Source organism: Gallus gallus, chromosome 2 (assembly GCF_016699485.2).
Source record: "Gallus gallus isolate bGalGal1 chromosome 2, bGalGal1.mat.broiler.GRCg7b, whole genome shotgun sequence".
NCBI classification, from domain to species: domain Eukaryota; kingdom Metazoa; phylum Chordata; class Aves; order Galliformes; family Phasianidae; genus Gallus; species Gallus gallus.
The window spans coordinates 38,025,016-38,049,649 of NC_052533.1; the positions used below are offsets into that span (position 1 = coordinate 38,025,016).

General features: G+C 40.9%; 1 long non-coding RNA gene across 2 annotated transcripts in view; it reads left to right on the forward strand.

Moving 5' to 3' along the window:
• Positions 1–1,350: 1,350 nt before the first annotated feature.
• LOC101748968 overlaps positions 1,351–24,634 on the forward strand; it is a 56,052-nt gene continuing 32,768 nt past the window's right edge. Inside the window, exons 1-2 of one of the 2 annotated variants that reach the window (XR_005857790.2) lie at positions 1,351–1,461; positions 12,453–12,674. This is a non-coding gene — a long non-coding RNA (uncharacterized LOC101748968). The remainder of the gene's footprint in view (positions 1,462–12,452; positions 12,675–24,634) is intronic. The other variant, XR_005857789.2, reaches the window with a different exon arrangement.

The following is a 24,634-nucleotide window of genomic DNA, read 5'->3' on the forward strand; positions in this document are numbered from 1 at the left end:
CAGCCTTCCTGGACCCCTTTACCCTTCAGGACTGAATCCCAAGGGACTCTCTGTGCCAGTGTCCTGAACTGTTCAAAGTCTGCCCTCTGGAAGTCCAAGATAGTACTTTTGCTGCCCCCCCCTTCTGACTTCACCAAGATTCGAGAACTCTACCATTTTGTGGTCACTCTGTCCAAGACAGTGCCTGACCTTCACATTTCCCACTTGTCCTTCTCTGTTTGTGAACAGCAGATCTAGTGGGGCACTTCCTCTGATAGGATCTCATACCAGCTGTGTCAGAAGTTATCTTCCACACACTCTAGAAACCTCCTAGACTGTTTCATCTGTGCTGCATTGTATTCCCAACATATATCAGGGAATTTGAAGTCCCCCGTGAGAACAAGGGCTGACAATAGCGCAACTTCTGCTAGCTGTTCATAGAATGCCTCTTCTGTCTCTTCATCCTGATTAGGTGGTCTATAACAGACCCCCACCAGGATGTCTGCCTCTCTGGCCTTCTCCCTGCTCCTTACCCATAGGCCCTCAACCTTATCATTCCCATCTCCAAGTTCAACAACATCAAAGCACTCTCTAACATGGAGGGTCACACCACCACTCCTCCTTCCTTGCCTGTCCCTTCTGAAGAGCTTATAACCATCCATTGCAGCACTCCAGTCATAGGAGTGATCCCACCACATTTCCATAATGGGAACTGTGTCATAGTTTGCCTGATGCACAATGGCTTCCAGTTCCTCCTGTTTGTTGCCTATGCTGCACGCATGTGTTGTTGTTGATGCACTTCAGCTGAGCCCCTTGCCTCACCCCCTGTCCCGCCATCATTCCTCTAGGCTCATCTCTGGCAGGCCTGTTTTTTTCCCCTTCCCCCTTCAGTTTAAAGCCCTCTCAACAAGCCCTGCCAGCTCCTGGGCTAGGATCCACTTTCCCCTTTGAGATAGGTGAGACCCATTCGCAGCCATCAGTCCAGGTGCTGAGTAAAACGATCAAACTGAGACTTGAGCTGCCACATTTTTAGGCGGGCACTCCACTGGAGTTGCTGCATTCTTTCTTGCTAGAGCTTTCTGCCTAGTGGAGACCACGGCTAGACTTGTTGTCTGAAAGGCAGCCGATAGGTGAGCTGGTCTGCTGGCTGGACAGCATTACTCCACTCTCCTTGCCATCCCTTCTCACCTACCCTGTTCCCCGGCTCTGCTCGCACCGCTCCCGGGTCGCTGCGCCCCCTAGCGGCAGGTTTTATATAAGCAGGGGGTAATCCCGCTTCTGCTCCTGGCTCCGCCCCCGCGATGTCAGAATGCCGCAGCCTCGCAGAGCATAATGACGCCTGGCAACTGCTCCTTGACAGCGCTGCCCCTCGACCAGCCGAGGCAGTTCCCTGCTTCAGCTCAGAATGAGTCCGCTCTGGAGCTGAGTGCCTGACCCAAAAGGTCGCTCCTTGAGAAGGAAGTGTTAAAGGCGCAGGAGCAGGTAGGAGGCTTCATTGGCATTTCCCAGCAGCTGGTTGTTCCCATGGGGTTTACGGGAGAAAAGGAGGTAACATAACCACAGCTTTCCTTCCAGCCGTAACACCATTCCTCACCGTGGCTAGAAGGACACTCTCTCTCCCATTTGTTTGATTTATTACTCATGATTCCTTTTATATTGTATCACCTCAGATTCCTTTACCATTTCTAGTAAATTAGTTTAGCTCAATTGAGTTCCTCCTTCTCACTTCTCTGGCTTCCCATGGGGGGAGGGATGTGAGGACGCCTTATCTCCTGCTGCGGGGACAAAAGGCCTTCAACCCATGACAGCAGGTAGGGAGATGGAGACAGAAGAGACATAAACCACTTGGATCCAGTAGCTGAAGTGATAACCTTGCTTTCCAACTTGGAAAAAAAAAAACAAAAAACATGTGGATTCTTAAGTGCTTTTTGTTACATACCGGTCTCTTCCAAGAAAGACTGAGTTCAGCTCCTTCCCTGCAGAACATCTGACATGGAGCTTAAGCCCCAAAATGGCAGCTTCTGATGCAGAGCATCCTGCCAGCTCAGAAAACTTTCTGCACAGAAAGTAAGATTTTGTAGCGGGTTCATCATCATCAGTGCGTGAAGAAGCCACGCTGCCCTTACTGTCACACAGAGCTGACGTTCTGCATTTGCTCTATTATACAAGAGTTTTTACAGCTTTTGAGAAGTTGTAAAGGACAGAGCTGTGACAGAATTTTAATTAGAACATTCAAATTTATTTAAATTCTTGACATTCTGAGTTTTTATCAGTTTAAAAGGTTACATCATTCTTACAGATAAGTTTGTCACTGAAGGTTTTGAAGTCTCCAAGAAAGAAGTTGTCTTGTTTTCTCCATACTACTGTCTGTAATAATCTGTTGAATATTAAATCCATTAATAATAACAAGCAAGCACATTTAGATCTTTCATAATGAAATTCTGAGAATAGCTTTGACTGCATATGTAATTGATTGCTTAAAACCACAATGAAGGGAATGTGAGGGGCAATTTATCACCTTGGATATCTAGCAGAATCCTGTAGGTGCTAATATAATCTCCAATACACCTTTCTGGTTTTCAGTTTTGTCAGAAATGCTTTGGTTTAGCTGCAGGTGCATACTCTTTCTATGCTGGTATTTAGCTTCACTTAACCGTGGCATAGGTGACTTGTGAAATATAGGAGAACAAATCTTTTTAAGAAACAAATATTCAGCAGAGTGGTTTCTCACCAATGTTAGAAACTTTCTTTTGAGTCAGCTGAGTTTGCAGGACCTCAGAGTCTTGTGTCTGAGCTGAAAGGAAAGAAATGTGTTAGGGGTTTCCTTGCCTCCACTGTCAGGCAGAGGTGCTTCGTGTAAGGGGTCAATTTATGTCTAGCAATTAAAAATACTTCAGAAGAAGTGTGAGTGAGGAGGGCTTCTGGAGGGCCTCAGATTGTATGAAGTCATTTTCAGAGTCCAGGATGCTCTGTGCAATAGTCCTCTTCTTTTGTATCTTCTAATTTGATGCTTTAATATCCATTAAGAGTTTTTCAATTTGGAACCAAGCACGGTTGAAGAAATGATGTCGATAGGCATATGCTCCTTTGGGAGTAGATAAAATTTTGAAGTATCTCAGGTGGACACTTACTGTTTTTTATGTCAGTGGTTTCAAACAGAACATACTGTTACAGAACAAAGGACGGGTTCCATTTCTAAGTATTGAGAGCTTCAGAAACAATGGGCTTACATTCATCGCTTCCTTCTGTATTATGCTCTTTGCAATTGTTTATGTTCTTGAAGTTAGGCTTTACAAACATCAGAACTTGCTTTATGATGGGAAGAAGTATTTTTGTTGATAAGCAAACCCTTGACTATTCAGAGAGGAGGACAAGTTTAGTAATAATTAGAATCAAGAAGATTAAAAGGTATTTGGCCTCAGAGATTGCACTCTGAGGATTAGATCTGTTTTATTTGCTATTAGCAGGATGAGTCTGATTTTACAGAAATGGCTCATGGAAGCTTGCTGTTCAACATCAAAATTCGGGAGTAATTCAGTGACCTGCCAGAAGGAATATTAACTAGAAATTATGTACCTTGTTAATTTATGGCTCAATTTATCTCACCTAACTAATCTCTTCATAATTCTGTTACCTTAACTGAGAGACTGACTCTTCAGGGAAAACCACAGAGCATTTGTGGATTGTAGGATTTGTTCAGACCTGATATCCAAGCAGATGAAATTGCATTGCAGAGCAGTGTCTTTCTTTTATTCTTATTTCTAATGTTGAGATGTTTAATCTGCATACTACTAATGACTGTTACTGACATCAGGTTATCCTAATCTGTGTAATGACAAAAACGTATCTGCTAAGATCTTCCACTCAGCCTTGCATTCTGGATTATGGCCTTTTAAAAGCCAAAATATGTCCAAAATTTTCCAAACACCTTATTGTCTATCACATGTCTGAAGCCACGTTGGGATGTAAGTTATACCTGGACTATATCGTATTACATGTGTTTATATTGATTTAAAGTATTTCTAGTGTTATTTTTTACTACATATTCTAACATTTAATTCTGTGCAGTATACTAAGGACTGCTGTGTGAGTTATGGCTTAGGTTAGCCAACTGTCTTTTACCAACTTGTCTGTCTTTAAAAGCAGACAAGGTCTATTCTATCTTTAAGGACTAAAAAAAGTTTTCTGCCATCACTGCTCTCGGTGTGTCCTGGCATGCTCCATCCTCTTTAATTGTATTATTCTGTATTATTTAATACATTATTTAATTGTATTATATGTATTGTATAATTCTTAACATAGCAAGTCAGGGAGGATGCTACGCTATCAGTAAGGTGTCAAAACAAGATTCACATAACAGTTTAAGGCATGCCCCACATTGCCTTCCTGCACACAGCTTCTACACCAGAGCTTTAATTTCTCCACATTTCTGTTGATAACTTCTTTCCTTGCCTGCTTCAGAGCTAAAAATGATATCCTAATTCCTCTGTCTTCCCCACATATCTTCTGAGTCTCCCTTTCTTATTAAATTCTTGTCTAGCAATTACTGAACTTGACATTTCTATTGAGAGGATGATTCAACATCAGGTAACATTTCTGTACAGCCAAGAGGTGATTACATGTGTTCTATGTTCTAAGTAGCTTTGTGCTAAGCAAAAATATTTTTCATGCTCTTCTGTGGAGCTCAAGTTCTAAGGGAAGGCAAAACACAGTGAAGAATATAACCAGCCCCACATTCGAAGTACAGAGTGCAATTTTATCTGAACATCCATATGTGAAAGACCATGTTAGATCAAGTTCAGAAGCTCAAGAAAATCTCCAAAGTGTCACAAATTTTCTTTGGAAAATGACATCATTATTGTTCCCTGAACTTAACTTTCTTCTATCTTTGCATAATGAAGTATGTCTTGAATAGGAAGCAAGGAAGCAATAATTTTAAAAAGGGAAAAATAATTATGTGGTAATATATACAGATAATCACTTGTTTCTCTTAGTGTTGGCTGATGGTATGTATTACTTTAGACTTTGGAATTATTCCTTCTAGATTTCCTCTAATTATGGTTTATTTGCAGTCTATGCTGTGTTACCTCATTTTAGACTTTTCTTAGTATTACTTCCAGCAAAATACATAAGTCAAATTGAGGAAAAATAGCCTTAAATAACGTAATGTCATTAGATATCTCTTGCCTGCATTCATTACTGCTGGTATTTTTCAGGTTTGTCACATTGTTCTGTAGTGCTCTCTTTGTGCCTCTGACCTTTAAAACATTCATTAAATTTAATGAGTTTAAAGTGTAAAAGAAAAATAATCCCGCGAAGCACAATCATCAGGACTCTTATTTAATAGGGAAAATGGACCAACTTTGCAAATATTAACAGGTCTATAAAAAACTGCTTTGCTCTGTTTCTACCTGCTGTAATATTCTATTGATATAGTATGCTCAATCGGATAAATGTATAAGGAAAAATAGCAGTAGACACATGAATACTGTTCTACCTAAATCATATGAGTGAAATTGCTATTTTTCAGTCTGACAAGGCACTACTTATATCCAGTAGTGCACATGTAGTCTATTACAAGAAGGAAAAAAGTATTCTCAGAAGGTGAAAACCTGATTTTTTTATGCGTTCCTTTTTATTTTGCAAGAAGAATTTATTCTATACTGCCTTAGTTATGATTACCAGTGGTTATTCCAAAATATGCCAATATAAAAAACTATGACAAAATTTACTTACTTATATTCTCCACAAAATTCTTACTATTGCATCAGGCTACCATGGCACACTAATCTTTTTGGGAGTGGGTTAGACCTCCTGTGCTGTGTTACAATGAGAGAAATTACTTCTGCAGTGTCACTAAGAAGGAAATCTCCTCTCTGATGCACTTTTTGCTCATGCTCATGCACTTTTTGCCCCAACTCTTTGCAAACCTTCATGCCTGAGCTCCTGCTCTGTCGCTGAACAAGCTCTCCTCTGTATTATTGTACAAATAAACACAAGCAAAAAGAGAAAAACAGTGTGGAATAAAATGAGATTTGGCACTACTGGATTACTCATTCTGCATATAAGGAATATTTTTTCCACTTCTATTTGCCTTGACCATTTAGTCTGCAAACTCTTTTGGGACAAGGACTCACCTGCAGAAAGAAGGATCGTGCTTGGCTAATTGCAGATCTCCTTAGAAGGAAGTGACTCTACTGTTGAGAATTACATATTTTGAGAACAGCAGACGGGGATTTAAACACAGATCATGCATGGTAATGAGCTATATTATGGCAGGTCTCACACCTTTAGTATTTTTTAAATAATAATTTTTCATAGCCTTTCCAATCACAAAAGGTGACAAGATAGTCTTTTTTAAATAGAAGTTGATAAAATCAGGTTTATAAAAGTATTTAGAGTTCTAAATATGAAAACGTTGGTGCCTTTTTGAGGTTTTGTAGGAGTAAGAAACAACACAATAAAGGAAATGATGTCTCTCAGAGTAGCATTTAGTATGGGAGAAATCATAAATGGAGCATAGAACTTGCGTTGCATGCATACATACGTACAATTCTTATTAAGTTTGAATGGAAGTTAAAGGTAACTATTGACCTGCTTCTAAACTTTTGCAAATAACACCCTGGACATTTAAAGCACTGTGAGAACTACAAGGAGCCTGAATGGAGCTTGCTGTTGCAAAGATGTGACATTCAAGGATAGAGATGTTTTTTCATTTGACACCATAGAAGTCCACCAAATAAACAGATCTGTATAGCTGGTACATCAACTCATGGGTCTTCCCAGACACAGTGATACTAAGTTTCTTCCATCCTACCAGTTCTCAGTCTGACTCTGTAACGTGAGCCAACTCTTTCAAATTGGGGGAGACTGGTTGTTTTTCATGTTTATAGCTTTATTTTCTCTCTTACATTCTAAAACAATGATTTTTGGTTGTTTTTGAGTTTGTACTTGGGAAAATGTCACTGTGGTTTAATCTTACAGGAGATTTATGAAAAAAAGGTTTCTGTATGCATTCATGAATGGGGTTTGGAACTAGGTGATCTTTGATGTCCCTTCCAACTCAAGACATTCTATGATCCTATGATTCAGCAATGATTTTGTGAATTGGCTCAGTAAAGCTCAGATAGCTTTATAGTAGCTGTTGTATATTCCATAATAATGCCCTGAATGTAAACTATGGCATTATACTTGAATTAGTTAGCTTGCCAGATGACTTCAGTCTTCTTTTGAATACACTGATTGACATTTCATTTTGCCCTGACAATAATAATGGGATTCTAGAAGGAGTCTTGAACTTTAAACATCAAAGAATTGCTCAGTTCACCTCATTAGTCTTCAACCTTTCAAATACAATTGCAGAATACATTAAAGAATATTTTTGTACGAGGTGATCATAAAGTTGAAAATATTATTTCCATGGATATTTGGTATTTTAATTATTCACTATCTCCTTTGCTTATGTTATTATCTGAAACTGAGAAAAACTGCATCACACGGTAAATTAACAAGAGCAACCAAATTTCGTATCAACTCATACTTCTTTCCATTGTCATCACTCTAAGAATGAGTAACATAATAAAAGAAAAAAATGAAAATCTTTTTCATCATATTCTACAGAGTGAAGTAGCTGGCAGAAGGCATTACGATAACATCAGCCTAGGTTTGCCCTTTCTCTTCTCCTAGGAGTGGTGTTAAAGCGGGTTGTTCCCCCTTTTCAATTAGAGTTATACCCCATCCAATTATGTCCTCGCGTAGAGTGCTGCAACTTGTTCTCTATGTAATGATTTTCTGAGAAGCTCCAACTGTTTTTTTTTAGCTTCATAAATATCAAAAGGCTTTTGGCTCCTGCATAACTGTCTTCCCTTACAACTTTCCCTCTTTTCTTTTCCTCCTCTTCCCCAGAATCCATGTGTTTAATGTCATCTTTTCCCTTAACTAGGAAGTATCAGGGATATCTTATGTTAACGTTGTTGATCATATTACTTTAAAAAGATTTTTGGAAGTACAAAAAACAGCATTGCATGCATTTGCCATGGATCTCATGCATCCACTGCTGTTCTCCTTAGTATGACTGTTTTTTAAGTAACTGATAATTTTAAACCACTCAATTTTCCATTCCTTTAACAAAACATTTTCTTTTTATAATATAAGAAACTAGAAAAATGGACAGTGGCTAAAATTAATTTTCATCCACTGTGTAGGAGCAGTTTCCTTCAGGATACAGGAATCAAGGTGTGCTCACAACCCTTCACTGATAAAAAAAAAAAGTCCACACGGAGAATTTGTAACCAGTTTTTGTCCTGCGAGGCAAAAACTGCATTAGTTTGATGATCTCCCTTGAAATGAAGCAAGCCAATGGCAGAGTAGCCATGGATGTTAGGAAGTGTCTTTCATTAGTTTTGTGGTGATTATCTGGAAGCGCTTCTCAAATCCCCCAAACCTTTTGTTCTTCTTTGGCTACCACTGAATACTGGTTCTGTAGGAGAATCTCCACACAGAACGGTGATCCGAGTTGGCAGGTATATCATCACTAACACAACTCACTGTGTGAGTGACAGTTCTAAACACAGGCTTTATAAGAAAAACCTCAATTATATATCAGCAAGTTGGCATTGTTCCCAAGACAGGCCTTTTGTTTTACCTATTGTTACGTATCAAGGAAGGTGCATTGGTGGAATGCAAAATGGTTGTGAAATCCCCACTGTACCTCCATTATACAATAACCTACTGGCAGGCACTTGTACCCCATTCTTCTATACAAGTGACATAATTGTAACTAAGCAGTTCAGGGTTTATTTCATCATTGATGGAATTTCTTTTAGAAGAATGGCATATGTTTTGTTTGGAATGCTCTGAACAATACAAAATTATGTTTTCCTTAGCACAATGATTGCTAGTGACAGACTGGCAGGAACAGGGCTATATTCTGTGGCTTAGTACTACTGTGATGTGGGAGGATGCTAATTTTTGTCAATGAAGATTGGTCACACCACTTTCTTCTGCTGCATGGCAGGAGTAGAGGCAAAGCATGAAATTTTTTAGATGTTAAGGCATAAACAGATACTTCACAACTGCATCTTCCCCTGAGCTAAGCACTGCTGCAATGGCTTGGCACCTCTCTTTCTGAGTCCTCCAGAGTTAATGTGGTGATCTATTGCTGAACTTCTTAGAGTTAACTGAGCCCCTTTGCAAGAAAACTTGGCCCTGGAGGAAAGATGAAGCTTGCTTTTGGTTGAGCTTGTCCTGAACTGGCTCATATACAGCATGACTCGCAGCAGATTGTGCTCTCCTATCCTATGATCTAATGTTTTTAAAAAAGATTATGTCAGTGTTGTCACAGGATTTGTACCCACTGAGACATTTGACAAAGAAGAGACAAGTTTTGATTAGACTGCCAGAGTGGTTTGGAGAGAGGTCAGAAATGTGATGATGTTCAGCACCCTCTCCAATACTCACTAGCACTTTGCCAAACCATAAAGTGAAGAGCTTGCTCTCCCCCATTTAGTTTTACAAAGATGATATTGTTTGAGTCCTTATTTCAAGCTATCTCAGTGTCATGCAGTGAAGCCTGAGTTGTAAATTGCACTGTCACAGTCCTAAACCAGGCACAAGTACAGAGTGGTGCAGGGGCTGAAGCCAAAACACCACAAAATCCAGACAGCTTTGTGTATTTTTCCCTCTGTCTTCTGCAGTGTACATCATGTGTACATTAAGTCCTTGTTCGTTTCAGGGGAGTTGGACTAGGTTGACCTTCAGAGGTCCCTTCCAACTCAAACTACGATCGCTCACTCAAATATTAAAAAATTCCTAGGTCAGAAGTTATGATACAGAACTTTATACTTTCAAGTGCATGCAACAGCAGTGATTTGTAGCTCCTCATACAAAGTCATCTTTATTTGCCTTTCTGCAGCCTGGGTCTGTCTTAGACAAAAGAAAAAATATTCTATGGGGCTTTTCTCTTCAAGACATGTATTCTCTTCTTTGAGTCATGTCTGCAATCAAAAAAGGAAGCAAGCAACCACAGCAAAAACAACAAATGGTTCAGACTTCTCCAAAGTTGTTGTCAGATAAGTGTAAACACAGAATTACATTTTGACATGATTTCAGCATTTTTCTGTGTAATACTCAGTATTAACCTGCATAATCAGTCTGTGTTTACTGGTGGTGATATTTTGGGAGCATACTAGCCTGAAACTAAGAGAATCCTGTCCCTGAGAGTCTTCAGGCTTCTTGACAGGAGGAGAAAAATCTCTGCATGAAGAAAAGTGAAATAAGACTTCAAACAAAATTTGGAAGTGATTAGAGAGAATATATTTTTTGAATCTAGATAAGAATGGTTGCCAAGAAGTCTGTGGGAAGAAGAGGCAGAGAAGAAAATTAACATGGCATTGATACTGATTTGGGTTTTGTTCTTCAGTCTTACCTGTATTTCTTTTTTTAAGAAGGAAAAATAATCTGTCATGAAATGTAAAGTAAGTGTTTCCAGCACAACAGTGCCCTAAAGCTCATTCTACTCTCCTTACTCATTAAAACTGTATGAAAAATGCAAATCCCTGAACTCAAAACTTACAGCCTCAGTAACTGAGGTAACACGTTTTGTTTATAAGAATAGCATAGCACTCTGCAGCATAAATCTTCAATTAATCCTTTGGTGCAACCTATGATGATAGACTGCTTGGCATTATCAGGTTCTGTTTTAGCTGTACCATCTACACACAGTTTACACGTTAAAAGTGCTTCAGGCAGTTAAAATGACACGTCTGAAATTCGGTGTTGTTTTTCATTCTTCATTCAATTGTACTAACGGCAGGAAACGGTGAGACAGAGAGAAGATCAGAGGAAACCAATGAGGATTTTAAAATAGGTTTTGAAAGGCAACATACTTTATTTACATATTTTGCTTTTGCTTTTCCACTGTGTATGCATCTAATCACTTCGGTTTCTGTCTCTGTATGCACGTATGGGTAGACATCTTTACCTAAGGCAGGCAAAATGCATGTTGGTGGGAGCAGTGCAGTGCTAGAGCTGCTCTAGATACAGATTAGACATAAAGGCTCGGTTTTGGCTGGCTAAATTTTGGTTTTTACCTTAGATTCAGGTAAGGTGCATAGGATGTCTCTGAACGGCAATTCTGGAGAAGTCAGGCTGCATCCCTGTTTACTCAGGTAATACCTGCACATGTGCCACCCTCTTCTCCCACGTTATGGTACAGCGATACCTAGGTGGGAAACCAATCTAAGCTACCAAACAGGTCTTTTCATCTGGATAGTCAGGATGACCAGGCATGCCATGCCATATTCAGTGTTTGCCTTTGAGATGCAACCATACTAGCCATAGGTTTTGTTGTAAATCCTCATAGGTGTCTGCAAAATTTAGCTACATGCTGGGGAAACCTGTGCCGTTCTTTGGACTATGAAAGAAACATGAACTATATATATTACTGAAGTAGATGCTTAAGCAAATGTGTAATGTTAGGTGGGAACAAAAAAAACTATTGAAAAGCTCTGTCTTTTGAAAGAGAATATGTACATGAAGAATGATTCACACTATACCTTTCTTAGTGCTTAATTCCTAATGTGCAGCCTGAGACTGAGTCCCACTAGCATCGAACGGGTGTATATTGTAAGAAAGATGCAGTCAGTGAGGCCTCACCTGGACTACTGCATCCAGATGTGGAATCCTCAGTACAGGAGAGACATGGACCTGTTGGAACACATCCAGAGGAAGGCCACAAAAATGATCCCAGGGGTGGAACATCTCCTCTACAAGGACAGGCGTAGAAAGCTGGAGCTGTTCAGCGTGGAGAAGAGAAGGCTCCAGGGACACCTGAGAGCAATCTTTCAGTATCGAAAGGGGAGCTACAACAAAGAAGGAGACAGACTCTTTCATAGGGTCGGTGATGATAGGATGGAATGATGATAGGATGATAGGAAATGGTTTCAAACTAAAACTGGATATTAAAAAAAAACGTTTTTTACAGTGAGGAGGGTGAGGCAGTGGAACAGGTTGCCCACACAGTTGGTGGATGCCTCGTTCCTGGAGACATTCAAGGTCAGGCTGGATGGGCCTGAGCAACGTGATGTAGCTATAGGTGTCCTTATTCATTTCAGGGGAGTCGGACTAGATGACCTCTAAGGGTCCCTTCCAACTCAAACAATTCTATGATTCTGTTCTATGGCAAGGATCCTTCTAACAGTTTATTTTATCAAAATAAATAAAAAAACCTGAAGGCCCTGAGGAACATGTGCCAGATGTTTTTCATTCAACCACTTTAAAACAGCACTGGTACTGAAATGTCCTGAAGGGATGGCTTTAGAGAGACAACTCCTCAGTATTACAATGCAGTGACGGCAGTTCCTATGAAACTTTGAGCTGATTACTACTGTGTAACATTTTGGAATATGACAAGAGAGACAGAGTAGTTATAGCTTTCTCGTATTGTCAGAAGGTAATGGTTATGTTTTCTGCAGTGTAGACTTCTCAAGCTGTTCCGTGAATGATGGTACCAGGGAGGAAGTGCTAGCATTACCTTAGAGAACATTGACTAACAGAGCTGCAACCATCATCCTCAAGGCGTTATTCTGGCATATAGCATTCATCCCTGGAATGTCCAGCAGGTACTGAAGTGCTAAGGCATGTTATGGTTTCAGGCAGCTGTGAAGATAAACTGGTTGCAAGCATTGGTTTTTGAGGTAAGTGTCCCCACGTCAGGAGATTAAATACCTCTCTTCTGGTTTGTTGAATGCTCTCTGTGCAGGTAAAACAGATTTTTAAAAACTGCTGATGTGTCTTCCACTGAAAAACAATTCTGCACGGAAAAATCATTTCTAGATTAACTCTCAGATGTTACCTGTGTGTATTTTTTTGTTTGTTTTTGCCAAACTGATGCAGTGTGCTCTGAGGCATTTCATTTTACCTTTAGTACTTCTTTGAAAGATAAACTCTAGAACTGTGTGAGTGATTTCAGGAAGATTTTATTTTCTTTCAGCATTTTTTTCTCTCCATTAGGCTTGGCTAATCAAAGGTATGGGTTTAGTGCTCTTTCTCTCCCCAAGGAGCAGACAGAACAGTATGTACGCTTACCACCTGCAATCATGATTACAGTATATCCCTCCCTCATTTCTCTTTCATAAGTGATAATTCTTTTCTTTCACCCTTTATCTCAGACCATTAATAGTGTGTTGCAACAATATTTCTTTGCTTTGTGTTTTTACTGCAGTAGAATAATGAAATACTGATCTGTCTTATAGTTTCTGGGAAAAACTGAACCAGAGTGAACAGTGTATTGCAGGATAGTACTGTATTGTGTTTTGCAAGGATGTGTTGCCAGCTAGCAATAAAGCTGCTAGATATACATGATTTTGCTCATTCAAGTAATGGAAAAAGAAAGATTTTTGTTGCTCGAAAGGCTCTGTCTTTCTTTTGTATGACTTCTCTTCTCTTCTCTTCTCTTCTCTTCTCTTCTCTTCTCTTCTCTTCTCTTCTCTTCTCTTCTCTTCTCTTCTCTTCTCTTCTCTTCTCTTCTCTTCTCTTCTCTTCTCTTCTCTTCTCTTCTCTTCTCTTCTCTTCTCTTCTCTTCTCTTCTCTTCTCTTCTCTTCTCTTCTCTTCTCTTCTCTTCTCCCCTCCCCCTCCCCCCTCTCCCCCTCCCCCTTTTTCTTTTTTCCCTTTTCCCTTTTCTCTTTTCCTTTTTCCTTTTCCTTTCTTTTTGAAGTACCTTCTGAAGCAACATCTAATGCAATGACCGTAATATTAAATGCTCAATTCTAAGCACCTGGCTATGTTCTCATTCTCTTACTCACATTCCGCTTTTCTCCCCTTTTTGTTGCTTTCCCTGTGTGAGTGATGCTGACAGAGCTACCAAGGCACTCCAGTCCCTGATAACCTGACCAGAACAATATCCATCAGGGAGCTCATTAAGTGGCTGTCTGTCAAAAGTCCCCTTGTGCCATATATGTTTGGTGCTGTGGTATATAAAGATTGGTTTAGCTTAAATAATAATTTTTTTTCCTCAAAAAAATATAGTTGAATAACAGGCACAGTCCTTAGGAGTTTCTCCTCCAGGGGTTTCATTCATAAATCCTACTCTGAGCAGGCAGAAAAAGCTGACAAGTGATAATCCAGGGTAGTTCATGCATCTACAATCTTTGGCAAGCTGGAAAGAGGCCATCTTTACAACTTTTGATCCCCTTTGTCACCCTGGACATGAGAATTTGAGATGTTGTTTACAAGAAACATGTAGACGTGGCACCAAGTGACATGGGTTCGTGGACATGATGGTGATGGGTTGATAGTTGGACTAGATGATCTTAGTTGTCTCTTCCAACCGTAAAGATTGTATGTTAATGAGAGCTGTATGTTCTCACCACCTACCTGGTGTTAGTGTGAAGGAGCGGTGGGGTGGGAGCCTTTCTTTGCACATTCCTTCCTGCTGCCCTGGCTGTGTGGAACTGAGTATAGCACGACAGTGGAGGAGCTGGTATGACAGTGATCTCCATCATCTGTGTACTCGTGCCCTTGTCCTATGACAAGTGGATGTACTTACTGATAAATTACATTTGTCCTATATCTGAAGTATTCCCACATCATTGCCAGGAGTGGAAGACATATTCACTACTGAATGAATCAACCCCATACCATATTCTGTCTTTTAAGTTACAACAGAAGATGGCTGTTCTGGAAGAAAAAAATTGATTTTTTTTTTTGCTGCTTATTCAGGCAGGAATAGATGAAAGCCATAAGAAGAGGATCAGTGAATTCTGGCATCTAATGACATTAGGTTCCTTTGAAAAGAGCTTAGGTGTGCAGTCTCACAGGTCTTTGAATTTTACAGGAAATACTTGCCATGGTGTCAGGTGTCAGACCCATGCTGCAATAGTGTTGTTTATCTTTTTTTTTTTACTTGTTCAGTTTGTGTGTGTAGTTTTATGTATTTTTATATGAATATTTGCATGCTTAATTTGAGATCATTTGAAGATGAAATGTAGCAAAACATGACTGGGTTTTCCTGTGTATGTCTTCTTTTTTTTTCTGCAAGGAAAATTACTAAGTACAATATATAAAAATATCTAGGAGTCCTGAATGTCACTTTTGCAGGAATTACTGAATGCTGCAGATGAAGTCTTTGATCTTTTAGAGGCTCCTTCAACTAAGCTCTAATGAATGTGTTACCTAACTGTCCTTCAAGGAAGGCCGTGATTATTACTTTGTTGCATAACATTCCACAAACTGAAATGATGCTATTCTTCCCCAGAAATGTTTGTTCTCTTCGGTTGCTGGCTCTGTGATCTGTAGTGAAGTAGCATCTTCTGGCTGCAGGAATAAAAATGATGCTTTATTAACTTTTGTTTCTGAATGACCAGTGATAGGCTCCCTATTAGATAATGATAGATTTACCTGAACAGCAGAGAAGGCAGAGTACACTGTTTGACCTGGCTGTGGGAAATTCTCAAACAGCAAAAGCTGTGGAAATTCTCAAACATTAACTGCCCAATGAGATATTTTCCCCTGGAGGTATCTGAGTGGAATGAGATGAGTATCAGGAAGTTTGTAGTGCTCACCCTCAGCAGAAGCACAAGAGACCTGAGAAGCTTTCCTAAAGAAAAAGCATTGCTTCCACTCAGGCTTCCAGGGCAATGCAGAGTCCTCACAGAGTCCGGAGAAATCCTTGAAATCCATCACCACGGTGGTTCCTTCACTGAGCTTTGAGCAACGACCGGTATGATATAACAGAGAGTAAGAAATCCTGCCTATAACTGTCAAATTTGTCAAAATGGAGTGGTCTTCTTGAAACTTTTTTTTTTGGGGAGAGGGAATCAGCATACCAAAAAACAAAAGCGTATGTTTATGAGGCATTTTCTGGTTAGTTTTGTTCGTAGTTATAGGCCTCATTTCTTGACAATGCGTTTCTTGAGTTGGAACACACTAACTACTCTGTAACTACCCTGACTGTTCACCTCCCTTTGGCTGATGCTCGGCATTACCTGTGACAGAATAGAATTTCTCACAAACAAGAAAACACCCCTCCCCCCCCCCCCTTTTTTTTTTTTAATTTTTCCACTATGATTTAGTATGTTGTCTTTAGTGCTTTCCAAAAAGCTTTAGATGTATGTTTTAAAGCAACTTCAAGGCAAAACAGGGAATGCAAGAGCTGTGCTACTTACGAGATTTACACTTCAGTTTGCTGTCAGACAGACAGATTGGTGACTTACAGGTGAGAGAGATTAAAAGAGAAGTAATGAATCATGGGGGTAGTGCCTGTTCAAAATGCCTCCAAAAACTCAAATAGTTTTCTTAACAGCCATCTATTCAGGGCCTCAGCCTGCAGCTCCCACTCTGCACATTTTACTCCATCTTACTTGCTCATGAGGAACAAAACACTTGGCTTAGCAGATTTGTCAGCAGAGCTGCACCTCCATTTTCTTCCAAATAGGAATAAATCCTAAAAGAGAGCAACAAAATGTTCTCACACATCATATGGCAATGATGGCCCAAAGTCAGGGTGTGATATTTACTCACCAGAAGGGAAATGCATATGTGTGCACACCCGTGCTGAGAGAAGAGAAAATTGTTATTTTATTTGTATTTCCCTACTAATTAAAGATTAAAATTCTGATCCTGATTTGGCACCTGTCTATCTGTCCCATCTCCTGTAAAGATTTTACCAGTCTCAGGAACACATACTGGGCGCATCTAATGCTCAATTGATTGTTAAATACTGCAATCAACAGAAAAACAAGATCATCCTAAAAATTGCATTTGGATTATAATCTTAGTTTTAAAAACAGCTTCCTCAGTCACAGGCTAGAGATCTTGATGTGTATTAGCTGTCTCGGAGGCCTCAGAGTCTGTCTTCTTATGTCTCTGGATGTGCACATGCTGCCCTTATGAGCATTACTGGCTTTGGTGTGGCTGCCTTTGGGGCAACACCATGGGGTCCTCCCACCCTGGGACCCTCATTTTGGTTTGATGGCTCACTTTAAGTTTGAGGGGATGACTGCAAGACAATTTATTAAAAAAAATAATAATAAAAAAGTCTCAGCATGCTATTTTGCTATAGGAAATACAAGGGAAAACTCTAAGAAGGAAGGAATTGAATTGCCCAGAGGCAGCTACTTGGGTGTTACTCTGCACAGATCTGGACTTTGATGTTAGATACCAATAACTGGCAGTGTATGCAAAGTTTTCTGGCAGTTTGCAGAAGAGCTAGAAGCTCTGTGCTTTGTATTGGTTACTATCCATCGTTGCTGACGTTTTATCTAACCCAGTTCCTTAGCTGCCAGTACTTATTCCTGAAGATTTCTTTTGCTTCGCTAGTGTGCTAATGGCATCTGCTCCTAATTTACTTTAACAATTCCACATTTGCTCTGCCCGCTCCTTTCCTGGAGTCAGCCCTGTTGTTCTGATGCCTATTTTTATGATTGTGATCCTGGACCAGTTCCTAACAATTTTACTCTTTGGACTGATGTCTTTGTGACTTTTTAGGTCCTCATCTTGAATTGTCTTGATTGTGGCCTCTGCCACTTTCTTCCACCTTATAGCCAGTGCAGCCTACGAAATAGCTTTGTTGCTTTGTCCAAGTAAAAACTGAAATGATCTTTCTATAGTTGTTCTGTAATCAAGGTTTCATGTGCCTTCCTCCATTACAGAAAGTGCTATTTGTTGGTAATAACGTGCAGATAGAACACTGCACATTGATCAGTTATAGCAATGTCTTCATTCTTGCTTTGTGTGACTGGTTACTTCTGTAATACTTAAAGTCAGATAGAAATAATGAAATCATAGCTAATAAATCAACAATATTATTTATCTAAAAATTCCTTTAAAAATTATTATCCCATTGAATATGAAACTAACCCAGGAGTTATTACCAGTAAGACTGGAATGACTTGAGATTAAAGCATGTAAATATCTATATTCATGACTTTTTCTTGATTTTGCACTTCATATGCAAGATGATTCATAGCTTTGTACTCAATTGTATAAAAAAAAATATTTGTTGTACTAGAAATACTGGCTCTGAAAGTGTCTGACAGTCTGTTTCTCTGCCATGTTGTTCTTTCTTTATATAAAAGATGACAAACTTCTCCTACACGTGATTTTTGTGAGCTTTGTTAGCATACACCTCATTTTAAATTTAGATTTTTATTGTCATGGAACCAAATTGTGCTGCTCTTATTCAGTCAAAGCTGCCATGGGTTTTAGCAAAAGCATTGCTTAAGTAGGGTGTGAAGATCAGGAAGGTTAGTCCAGCCTTTTGCCCATATATGATATTTAAGAATTCACAGACATCCAACAATGTTGCTTATCACTTTCTGTTCATAACATCTGGGGAGAGAATTTTATTGGCATTGCCCTGGGTATCTAGGAACACTGAGCTCGAAATATGTGCTGTTATCATAGGGCCTTCTCTCTTACTTCACTGAAAACCATGGAACAGACATACCCTAAGGGGACATGGTGACATTATGTACAGAAAGTGGAAGCAGAGTTGTGTAGCCTAGGAGGAATACATGTCTGTTGTCCATGTGTGTAGAGATAGGATTAGGAAAGCCAAGGCACAGATGGAGCTGAACTTGGCGAGGGATGTGAAAGATAACAAGAAGGGGTTCTACAGGTAGATAGGCAGGAGGGGACAGGCCAAGGAGAGTGTTCCCCCTCTGACAAAAGGTAATGGGGAGCTGGCTTCCTCAGACATAGAAAAAGCTGAGATACTCAATGAGTGCTTTGCCTGAATCTTCATGGGTGGTTAGGCTTCCCAGGTCTGTCAAGGTCATGAGCCTCTAGGTGAGGGTGTGGGAAGTGGTTTCTGTCCCATTGTAACAGTGGAACAAGTCCAAGTCCTCCTCATGAAATTGAGTGCGCATAAGTCCATGGGGCCGGACAATATCCATCCTAGGGTTCTGAAAGAGATGGCTGATGTGGTTTTTGAGCTGCTGTCCATATTTGAAAAATCATGGCTGTCTGATGAAGTTCCTGGTGACTGGAAAAAGGGAAATGTTACTTGCATTTTTAAGAAAGGGAGAAAGGAAGTACAGGCAGGTGATCCTCACCTCTGTGCCTGGGAAGATCATGGAGCAGATCCTTCTAGAAGCTATGTTAAGGCACATACAAGATAAAGAGGTGATTCGAGACAGCCAGCATGGCTTCAACAAGGGCAGATCGTGCCTGACCAATCTGGTGGCCTTCTATGATGGAGTGATGGCTTCAGTTGACAGGGGAAGAGTGATGGATGTCTTCTACCTGGACTTCTGCAAAGCCTTCGACATGATCCTTCACCACATCCTTCTCTCTAAATTGGAGAGGTGTGGATTTGAAGGATGGACTGTTCGATGGATTAGGAATTGGCTGTCTGGATGCAGCCAAAGGGTTGTGATTAATGGTTCTGTGTCTGGGTGGACGCTGGTCACAAGTGGTGTCACTCAGTCGGTCTTGGGACCGGTGCTCTTCAGCATCTTCATCGATGACATAGACAATGGCATTGAGTGCACCCTCAGCAAGTTTGCGGATGACACCAAGCTGAGCAGTGCAGTCGATACGTTGGAAGGAAGGGAAGCCATCCAGAGGGACCTGGACAGGCTAGAGAAGTGGGCCCATGAAAACCTAATGACCTTCAATAAGGCTAAGTGCATGGTGCTGCACTTGGGTCAGGGCAATCCCAGGTATTTATACAAACTGGTGGAAGATCTCCTTGAGATCAGCCCTGTGGAGGAGGACATGGGGGTCCTGGTGGATGAGAAGCTGGACGTGAGCCAGAAGTGTGCGCTTGCAGCCCGGAAGGCCAACTGTGTTCTGGGCTGCATTAAAAAAGGGGTGGCTAGCAGGGAGAGGGAGGTGATTGTCCCCCTCTACTCAGCTCTTGTGGGGCCCCATCTGCAGTACTGCATCCAGGCCTGGGGCCCCCAGTACAGGAAGGACGTGGAGCTCTTGGAGCAGATCCAGAGGAGGTTTACTAAGATGATCAGAGGGCTGATCACCTCTCCTATGAGGAAAGGTTGAGGGAACTGAGCTTGTTTAGCTTGGACAAGAGAAGACTCCAGGGAGACCTCATTGTGGCCTTCCAGTACTTGAAGGGAGTGTATAAACAGGAGGGGGAACAGCTGTTTATGAGGGTGGATAGTGATAGGACAAGGGGGAATGGTCTTAAACTGAGCTGAGACAGGAGGTTTAGGTTAGATTTTAGGAGGAATTTTTTCACACAGAGGGTGATGATGCACTGGAACAGGTTGCCCAAGGACGCTGTGGATGCCCCATCCCTGGGGGCATTCAAGGCCAGGCTGGATGTGACTCTGGGCAGCCTAGTCTAGTGGCTGGTGACCCTGCACATAGCAGGGGGTTGAAACTCAGTGATCATTGTGGTCCTTTTCAACCCAGGCCATTCTATGATTCTATGATTCTGTCACTGTAGGCAACAGAAGCTACAAACCACTCCACAACAACATATCATAATCTTAAGGCCTTCATGCAGGGGAAAAAAAACAACCATCAGAACACAAAATCAATAGCAGGTCATAGGAAGATTGTAGGCAAGGTCAAGAGTAGCGACTGCTGAAACTTTGCTCTAAGTTTGCCAGTTTTATTGCTAGGTGCAATGGGAATAGTTAGATCATGCAAAATGCTTCTGCACTCTGCACCCTGAACGGTTTTATGGTGCGTATTTGAATGCTAACTCCCCTTTGTCATTTAAAATGATTCTTGAAGGACAAAGCTGTCCTTCGGGCCCAATTTGCACATCTTCAAGCCACTTCTAACCCACTGTATTTTTAATAAATTTCAGGGCAATATCCAGGTTATTGAACAAACTGAAAGTTTCAATTATCTGTAGATCTCTTCTTTTCCTGAAAACATTTTAGTATTTTGTAATTATTTAATAGAATTGACTTACAGATATTAGAGATTTACGAATTCCTTCCCAATGGAAATGTTAGTATGTCACAAGAGGACAGCTTAAGGTTACAGTTCATGTTCTATTTATTTGTTTCTTGCAGGCACACTTAGGTTAGCCCACTTCAGGCGGGGAAGAGTATCTGAGGTAGCAGCTCCATTGCTACAGGCATTGAGAATCCTGAAATAACAAAACAGTTATGAGTGCACCCTCAGTAAGTCACAGAATACACCAAGTTGGCAGGAAGTGTTGATCTGCCTGGGAGTAGAAAGGCCCTACAGAGCGATCTGGACAGGCTGGATAGATGGGATGAGGCCAATGGGATGAAGTTCAACAAAACCATGTACTGGGTCCTGCACTTTGGCCACAACAACCCCAAGCAACACTACAGGCTTGGGGCAGAATAGCTGGAAGACTGTGTGGAAGAAACAGACCTGGAGGTATTAGTCAGTGCTCAGCTGAACAAGAGCCGGCAGTGTGCACAGGTGGCCAAGAAGGCCAATGGCATCCTGGCTTGTATCAGAAATAGTGTTGCCAGCAGGAGCAAGGAAGTGATCATCCCTCTGGTACTCTGTTCAGTTTTGGCCCTCTCACTACAGGAGAGACATTGAGGCCGTGGAGTGTGTTCAGAGAAGGGCAACAAAGCTGGTGAGAAGTCTGGAGCACAGGCCTTATGAGGTGTGGCTGAAAGAGGTGGGATTGTTCAGTCTGGAGAAGAAGAGGCTCAAGGGAGACCTTATCACTCTCTTCATCTACCTGAAAGGAGGTTCTGATGAGGTGGGTGTTGGCCTCTTCTCCTGCATAACTAGCAGTAAGACTAGAGGGAATGGCCTCAAATTGCACGAGGGGAGATTGAGGGTCGATGTTAGAAAATACTTCTCTGAGAGAGTGGTCAGGCACTGGAATGGGCTGCCCAGGGAGGTGGTAGAGTCGCCATCCCTGGAGGTGTTCGAGAAAAGTTAAATGTTCTGAGGGACATGGTTTAGTGGGAAATATTGGTGACAGGCAGATGGTTGGACTGGGTAATCCTGGAGATCTTTTCCATCCTTGGTGATTTTTTTGTTTGTTTGTTTGTTTTCAAATTAGGTTTTTATGTTTACAAGGAGTTAAGGTAGAACATGGAAACTACTAGGACAGTTGAAACATTTCAGTTTACCTCCAACACAATTGTTATAGTTGAGAAATATATCTCTTGGGAAATCTCAGAAAAAGCACTTCCTGGTCTAGAAAATGGCAAATTCTGATCTTGCTCAAAAGAGAAAGAGGCTCCATTAGCTCATTCCTTCACAGTGAAGACTGTGAGTGAGAAAACATTTTCTAACACTAGTGAAGGAAAATGTGGTCTTTAAAGTATATCTGATGGTTAGAATGCAGCATGAAGCTGCTCCTGTTTCAAAACCATTGCAATTTCCCCATCTAATGTGTATACAGATTGCTTATAAGGCACCTGTGAAATGCATTTTCTTGACAGCAGGTTGGGCTGCAGTGCACTAAAGGGTGCACACAAATGATTCCTTAGCAAGCAATACCTCATATATCCTCTGGTTCAGCAGTAGTATGTCAGGAAGCTGATAGCAACGATCATCCTGGAGCCTTCTAGTGATGAAGGCTCTTGTGTATGTCGAACACTGCTGATGTGGTTCAGTCCTGAATAACAACACTGGCTTTCCAGACACAGTGCCATTCTGCTTGCACATGCGGTCTTCATTCAAAAGTACTTCAGCTGAAGACTAATCTGAATTTCAGCAGTGGCAATAGAACAGTGGCTTCTCACAAACTACAGTGTGGTGTCTTGTGACATCTTCTTTATTTTTTTAAGGCACCAAGTCTTCCACTCTCAAAACTGTGTGCATATTTAAATATGAACAAGAAAAAAATGGGAGAGAAAGGATCTAACTTTTGCAATTGCACTGCTAGTTAGAGCCCTTAATGATTTACATCTACGGGCTTGTATCTTCATTATCCTCCTTTAATGGAAAACTACCAGAAGCAAAATTAACAACATTAAGCAAAAGGTCATTGTCAAGTTAGTCTCAAATCTAGCTGTGAGCAGTGGCTACATCTCCCCACCAATTAGGGATGCCTTGGTTTCTTTTCCTTTAGTAAAACTCTGCAGATGGCTTCGTCCTCTGAAATACTGTTGGAAAGAACAGCAAACAGGCTGTGATGTCTCCTTCTGACAGGGGCCAGGGGCTAAATGGCAGCTAGGATAAGCTAAGCACCTGTATGATTCCAGATAAAAATGTGTTCTGAGGTTATCTTATTAGAAGCAAATGAGGAACAAGGGAACATGTTGTTTGATGTCCTGCTGCATTAAGCTTTTTCTAAACCTGAAAAATAGAAGTTCTTACGCTTCTCCTGCGGCTAAGCCTGGCATCCATCCATTATCCTGGCCCAGGCCCAAGGCAGTGTTTATTAAATCATAACTGCAATGGTGGTTCTCTCCTGTAAGCATGTAGAAAATTAGAATAATAATACATTTTCTTTTCAGTAATGTAAGCTGCAGTGAAATGAGGGTTGATACAGTAGGATTGAGGAGCAGAGCAGTACGTTATTTCTCTCTGATGCCGAACTGTCCAAATAATCAGCATCTTGTGTAAGCAAAGTTGAAAGGAAAGCATGGCACAATCACAGTCCATCACTGCAGCTCAAGTGAGGAGCTGTCAGCTGCGGTGTGGGGATGAGAAAATGAGAATGAACTCTCCCCCCTACTGCTGTAATAGCTACTCATATATTAGTGTCATGTGCACAGATGCAGTGTTTGAAGGAGATTGGTATCTGCCCGCTCACTCGTACTTCAGCACAGGTACTGGTACTGTTTGTGGTGGGAGATGAGAGCAGGAGAGCAAATGGCTTGACCTCTCAATTTTCAGTAGATACTTCCAGATTCCCATCCTGAGAATTGTGTGTGCCTTAACATACCTGAACAAGGGATTGTGTATTTGGCACCCTACCTGTGCTGTCTAGTTCACATGGATGGTCTAGGAATGATATGCTTCTCTAGAATATTTGCTTTGTGTATAGTCTTGGACCCCTCTGGGTGCAGCAAAGATAATGTTATTTTTTAATCCGCACAAACAACCTCTCTCACTCATACGTGTAGTTTGTTCATACAGATCATGTTTGTAAAATCATTTTTCCCTGTCTCTTTTATTATTATTTTTTTCCTAGGGCTTACAGTCATTGTTAGGTATGCATAAGCAGATTATAATAGTGAAAAAATAATGATGAAATCCCTAAGCAAAATTTAAATAAAATGGTACTTGGTCACTGTTCAGTATTCATATAAAAACAGATCCTGAAAGTGTGAAAACATTGTGAGGCACAGTGGAAACCAGGTCCTTACAGTTCCAATCAATAAGAAACAATTTGCAAAGCTGGCTATCTGTGAGAAGAAAGGAGAGGTAAAAGGAAGGAAGCGACCCTCCCAACAATTTGTGCTGAAGAACTGTGACACAGCTATTAATTGGCTTGCCTGGTGTCCTGCAGGGTTTGTGTGACTGATCAGAGAACAGAAATCAGGTCTCTGGAGCCCTACTCCTCTGCTCAACCACAAGATAATCCCTCATTTCAAATGCCTGCCAATCTGCTCTCCTGGTAAGAGTGCTGGCTGGAGTGCTATCACTGCAGTATGAAAACAGAGCTGCTCAGTGTCCATCAAAAGCTGATGAACAAATTAATCTCTACCTGCCTCAGCCTCAGGACTTTAGGTGCTGGTTCTCTTAATATTTATAACAAAATTGAAGAGGACAAATTCTGTGAAACTAAAT